This window comes from Mus caroli, chromosome 6 (genome assembly GCF_900094665.2).
Source record: "Mus caroli chromosome 6, CAROLI_EIJ_v1.1, whole genome shotgun sequence".
NCBI classification, from domain to species: domain Eukaryota; kingdom Metazoa; phylum Chordata; class Mammalia; order Rodentia; family Muridae; genus Mus; species Mus caroli.
In genome coordinates, this window is record NC_034575.1 from 23,288,193 (window position 1) to 23,294,428 (window position 6,236).

Here is a 6,236-nt window from a genome sequence, read left to right on the forward strand (position 1 = left end):
GGGGGGGTGGGGGTGCAGGGGAGGGAACATCCATAAGGAGACAGGAGGCTGGGGAAGAGGTATGGGATGGTGGACGGGGGTGGGGGAAAGAATAAAATATGGAGCGTAAAAAATTAATTAATCAGCCGGCTGGTGGTGGCGCACGCCTTTAATCCCAGCACACTTGGGAGGCAGAAGCAGGAAGATTTCTGGGTTCGAGGCCAGCCTGGTCTACAAAGTGAGTTCTAGGACAGCCAGGGCTACAGAGAAACCCTGTCTCGAAAAAACAAAAAAAACAAAAACTAACTAACTAACTATAATTAATTAATTAATTAAAAAGAGAAAGATGTCAGTCAGGGAAGCAGGAGCTGAGGCAAAAAAGGAGAACGGAGGTAGGTGGGGATACATGTGGTAAAAAGACCAAAATTCAGAAATGGGCTGGCTTGTATCTAAGAGCTGACCGACTTCAGGCTTTTATTCCAAATCCGCACCTTCCTTCTAGGCTGTTGCTGGAGAGGGAAGAAGAGCATCATGTCTGAGCTTCTCAGTACTATGCCACACTGACTTGTGGGACTGCAAGCAGTCCTGGATGTATATATAAACTTATGTCTCCTTTAAGATTCAGAATTTTACCCCATTTTGGGATAAAACAGGTGACTTTGAGGAGGCAGGCAGATAGGGAGAGACATTTCCATCCTTACTGCTTGGTTTATCTCCACCCCAAATCTTCTCTGAGATACCAATGTCATTTCTCTCCAACTTCCTTAAGGGACGTTGACTTGACCTCAACCGTCCAGTCCCTCAAAATCAGCATGACTGATTCCCTTCCATAGTCCCCTTTTAGGTGACTCTCTGCTGCCATATCTTCTCTCCCAGCCCGATTGCCATTGTCCTTCAGGATAGTCAGAGTCAAAGACTGGGTACTGCCTGTCTAACCAACCTCCTTTTGGCCGCCTTTACGGAACCATGCAAATTTTTGGGCATTTCCTTAAGGATGCTTCTTGACTGCACTCTCCTTTATAATTCTCATCATCAGTTCTAGGTACTGCCTTAATTGCCCTTCAGTAACAGCCTCTGTATCCAGATTCATCCCTATTCGATCTCTTTCCCACCAAGCTTATTTTAACATGCTACCTCTGTTTCACTATCTCTGTTCAGAACTCCAGGACTCTTGTTCTTAATCCTGTCCTTTCTCAGGGACCCATTTTCCTGGTCAAATGAACGTTGTAGAAAGTACTTCAGGTTTGTTGTTGTGACTGCTGACATTGGGTCATATAGCCCAGACTGGCTTGCAACTTACTCACTAGTCAGGAATGTCTTTGAAGTCAGGATTCTCCTGCCTCACCCTCCTGGGAGCTGATTGCTGCATACTCCACCATACCTGGTTTTATGTAGTATTGGAGATGGAACCCAGGACTTCCTGAGTGGGAGGCAAGTATTCTTCTAGCTAGTACTGTGACCTTAGGGAAATTGCTTTCACATTTCAAGACCTTTGTTTCCTTGTATGTAAAGTGGAAAAAATGTACTTGATAGGTATTATCAAAGCTAAAAGTCAATTAGAAACCAACCATAGAGACCTTCAGTGTGTTCCTTATATTCACATAGCCACCTTACGGTGCACAAACTCTAAGAAACCAAATAGAACCCATTAGGCTTCAACTTTCTTATCTATGTCATGAAGAAACAGATTTGGTTTGACATAAGTTTCTCAGGCTCCTTCTGAGCTCCATATTCTAGTAGACAGTGCACTGTAGTTCGTAAATGCCCAGTTCTAGACTCCTCTACACCTGTCCCTTGGTGGTGAAACAAGAATATGGTTTTGAGGGAATTGTGAGGATTACATGAGATACTAAATGCCCTGTGAGCGCTTTCTCCTGTGAGAGATCTTCTACTCAGTCTATCCTAAGTCTTTAACTCTGTTCAACTTCATAGTAAATAGGCACTTGTGCTGAACATGCTGGAGGTCCTGGGTTCGATGCCAGCATTAAAACAACACAAAATGGGCTGGAGAGATGGCTCAGTGGTTAAGAACACCAACTGCTCTTTCAAAGGTCCTGAGTTCAAATTCCAGAAACCACATGGTGGTTCACAACCATCCATAATGAGATCTGGCACACTTTTCTGGAGTGTCTGAAGACAGCTACAGTGTACTTATATATAATAAATAAATAAATCTTTAAAAAAAAAAAGCTGGGCGTGGTGGCACGTGCCTTTAATCCCAGCACACTTGGGAGGCAGAGGCAGGTGGATTTCTGAGTTCGAGGCCAGTCTGGTCTACAGAGTGAGTTCCAGGACAGCCAGGCCTGCACAAAGAAACCCTGTCTTGAAAAAAACAAAACAAAACAAAACAAAACAAAACAAAACAAAACAAAACAAAACAACACAAGACAAGACAAGACAAGACAAGACAAGACAAGACAAGACAAGACAAGACAAAACAAAACAAAACAAAACAAAACAAAACAAAAGCACACACAAAAAAAACCCACCAACAGATGCTTGGTAAATTACACAGCTCTTCTCTGAACTCCGATGAAATTTGTCCTATAAATTCACTTCACACTTATTTAATGTTTGTCCTCATCAAGAAGGGGATAAATCACTTTATTCTCTCTCTGTTCCTAGGATCTCAGCCAGAACTCTCCTGAAAGCTAGAAATCAACAAATGACTAGCTGCTGAAGGCTCATTTCCTCTTCCTTCTCCAGGTCAACGGGATGTCACCTGCCAAACTGTAAATCCTCCAGGAACAACCTCTGAACTAAACAGAGCAGAAGACCCAGAGTCACGATCCACGAGGAAACTGTGTGCTGTGCAATTTTTCCTACCAAGTTTAGCAAAACAACTGCTTGGAGCGACAATACATCACAAAAGGCTACCCCCAAGATCTGTATGTGTGTCTGACTCAGGAGACATATTGTATGTCTGGCTCTAGAGGCATAGGGTCTGGACCATCGTATTTTCTCTTCTTGCAGAATATACATGCACATGTGAACATTGTGAGAAGGAAAATGGGTGGGGGGTTTGTGAGGAAGTAGAAGGAGGAATGACAAGTGAGGGGAAATGACAGGAGAGGTGACAAATGCTGTAGGGTTTCTCTCATACGTGGAATTGGGATATAAATAGATACATGCATGTATATGTAACATGACAGCAGAAGGGGAAGGAAGGGGACCATTAAGAAAGTGGAGAGATGGTGAGGGGAGTACAAGAGTGAAGAAGAGCAAGTAAAATCATATATATACACACATATATACATATGTGTGTGTATTCACATACATACATACATACATATATACAAATAAACAAATGTCACAATAAGACACATTATTTAGCTGGGCATGGTGATATATGACTGCAATCCAGTACTCAGGAGACTAATAAAGTTCCAAGCCAATTTCCAAGCCAATTTAGGCTACATAGTGAGACCCTGTAAAAATCATGCAGGAGCACACACACACACACACACACACACACACACACATACACACACAAAACCACAGTCATACTGGCATTATTTTGAATACTAGCTAAAAAGAAGAATAAAAAAGAAGAAAAGAGTAGATGACTGGTTAAGGGTTGAAGGCTGTTGTCCCAGGATGCTGTAAGTTCTACCCAGGAGGAAGGACACTGATGGGTACCACTTTCTCCCCTCCCCCAGCCCAAACTAATAAACTCTGACCCCTTGAAGAACCAGCCCTGCCTTGATGGATTCAGAATGCAAATGTGACTTTTACATGTCCTTTAGACTCTTCCCTGGGGGAGACCATTTCTCCGCTCTCACTATTCCTTAGTTGCCTGTAGTTCTTTTGTCTAGGGCTGAGGCTTTGTGAATGCCCCACCACCACCACCATGTTAGACTGTTTATTGGTTACCCAACAACAAATGACCAAATTTGAAACCATATACATACAAGCAACATATGGGCTGAGTGGGATATATGTATTATGTATGTTTGCATATAAGAATAATTAAAAGGGGGCCACTATGCCTGGATATCATATACTAGAAACCATATAACTATTGAAATCACAGGTCTTGGAGGAGTCTCAGAAATAACAACTGCACAAACAAATAATCCGTACATACCTTAGGAGAGCCAGATCAGCAGCTTTGTTCAGAGCAGCCAAATGGGAGCTCATTTGTGCCACTCCTGGGTCTTCAAGCACCAGATGAATTTTACAAAATAAAAATAAAAAGGAAAGGAATGTGACTGGTTCCAGATTTCAGCATGAGATGAATGAGAAAGAGAAATAGAAAGAACAGGAGCAGGACTGCTCCTAGGTTTGGTGGAAAAGGAGGTTTATTCTAGATAAGTGGGAGAGCACAGCCAGGGCCTAGGACATCGAGGAGTGCACAAAGCGGACGTGGCCAGACAGAGCTTTGCCTTGTCGGAAGAGGGGAAGGGAGGGGAGAAAAGCGAGCAGAGGAGCCAGGTGCAAAGAGACAGGATGGCCAAAATGGTTGAATTATATAGGGAAAGGCAGCCCAGCACCCTGAGCTGGAGAGTTTAGGGTAGGGGGTGGGGTAAGCTAGTCAGGACAGCCTTGTAACAAGTAGGGACTGGGAGATGCTGGGATAATCTGGAGGGCAGGCACCACAGCCACTTGTCTGGGTTTGAAACCTAACAACCTCTACTTTACTCAACCAATATAATCTCACCATTCTAAATATCCTCACAGCCTCCGATAATGCTCATCCCTGAGACCAAGGGTCAATGTGAGAAAGGGGGTAGAAAGGTCATAAGAGCCAGAAAAAGCAATGGGGAGCTTGCTGTGAAGTGGTTTCTCTTAGAAATGCCAGAAGTCTATCAGGAAGTCTCACCAACATGGCTACCTAAACGTGACCTGAAAAAGGAAGACACCAATAGGCATGCTAAACATGGACGGGGAGAGTCTCAGGGGGTTTCAACCCTAGGCAAAGAACTACAGGCAACTAAGAAATGGTGTGAGCCAGAAATGGTATTCCCTGGGGAAAACACAGCCATTGGTTATCCAGTACCAAATGATCAGCCATGAAAACATACATACAAGTAACATTATATGGACTAAGTCGGTTGTGAACACACACACACACACACACACCAGATTAGAGAAGAAAGAGGCCATGAACTTGAAAGAATGCAAGGGAGGAAGTACTTGGGTAAGTTAAGGGAAATGGCATACTACATAATTATATCATGTATTATAATCTCAAAAAATCACATACCCATTCTCATGTAGGAATAAACTGATTTTGAAAGCAAAGAGGTGCAAGGTATGTAGGAGGGGCTAGAGGGAGGCAAGGGGGTGGAAATAGTAATAATAGAAGAATAAATATTATTAAAATGTCTTCTATGTTTAGAACAAATGGAAGAATGTTAATCTGTGGTGGTTTGAATGAAAAAAGACCCCCTCGGGCTCATAGGAAGTGGCACTGCTAAGAGGTGTAGCCTTGCTGGAGTAGGTGCAGCTTTGTTGAAGAAGTCTGTCGCTGCGGGTGGGCATAAAGGTTTTCAGATGCTCAAGCCCGGTCCAGCGACACTGTCTTCTTCCTGCTGCCTGCCGATCCAGATGGAGAGCCTTCAGCTACCTCTCCAGCATCATGTCTGCCTGCATGCTGCCATGCTTCCCACCATGATGATGATGACAGACCAAACCTCTGAACTGTAAGCCAGACCCAATGAAATGTTTTCCTTTATAAGAGTTACCATGGTCATGGTGTCTCTTCACAGCAATAGAAACCGTGGTGTGACAAAAATCTTGTGAACACCAGGGTACTGGTATTAACATCTATGTTCCTACAACCTTCCCTATCACCTTCCTGTCTGGCTTTCACCAAATAGAGTAAACCTCTCGCCATCTCTCACCTCTAGGTTGATGGGGTGCTGGGCTCAGGGTGTCTAACTCACTCCTCTATCTCAGGTGTGACTGATGCTACTGTCCTAGCCATCCAAGCAGAGCTTCCAGACTGTCTGTCTGCTCGGCACTGTCCCCATTACTTTAGCCTTTACCTACCACTTGTCCTGTTAATGTTTTCATTCCCATAGATGCTTAAGCGCATTCATTTAGAAGGGAATATTTTTATCACTGTCATAAAAACCCAAATCACTCGCCATAAATACAAAGTTACTAAAAAAAAAAAAAAAAAAAAAAAAAAAAAAACAGAATGAGGGGGGGGGGGGGGGTGGCAGTGGTGCACGCCCCTAATCCCAGCACTCAGGAGGCAGAAGCAGGAGGATCTCTGAGTTCAAAGCCAGCCTGGTCTACAGAGTGAGCTC

The 6,236-nt window shown here is 43.6% G+C and overlaps 1 protein-coding gene across 1 annotated transcript in view; it reads left to right on the plus strand.

Annotated features, from left to right (window-relative positions):
• The window catches only part of Fscn3 (fascin actin-bundling protein 3), a 10,773-nt gene extending 7,913 nt beyond the window's left edge, over window positions 1-2,860 (plus strand). Inside the window, exon 7 of the mRNA XM_021164388.1 lies at window positions 2,686-2,860. The gene's annotated coding sequence lies outside the window, so the exon portion shown is untranslated. The remainder of the gene's footprint in view (window positions 1-2,685) is intronic.
• The last annotated feature ends 3,376 nt before the right edge of the window (window positions 2,861-6,236 follow it).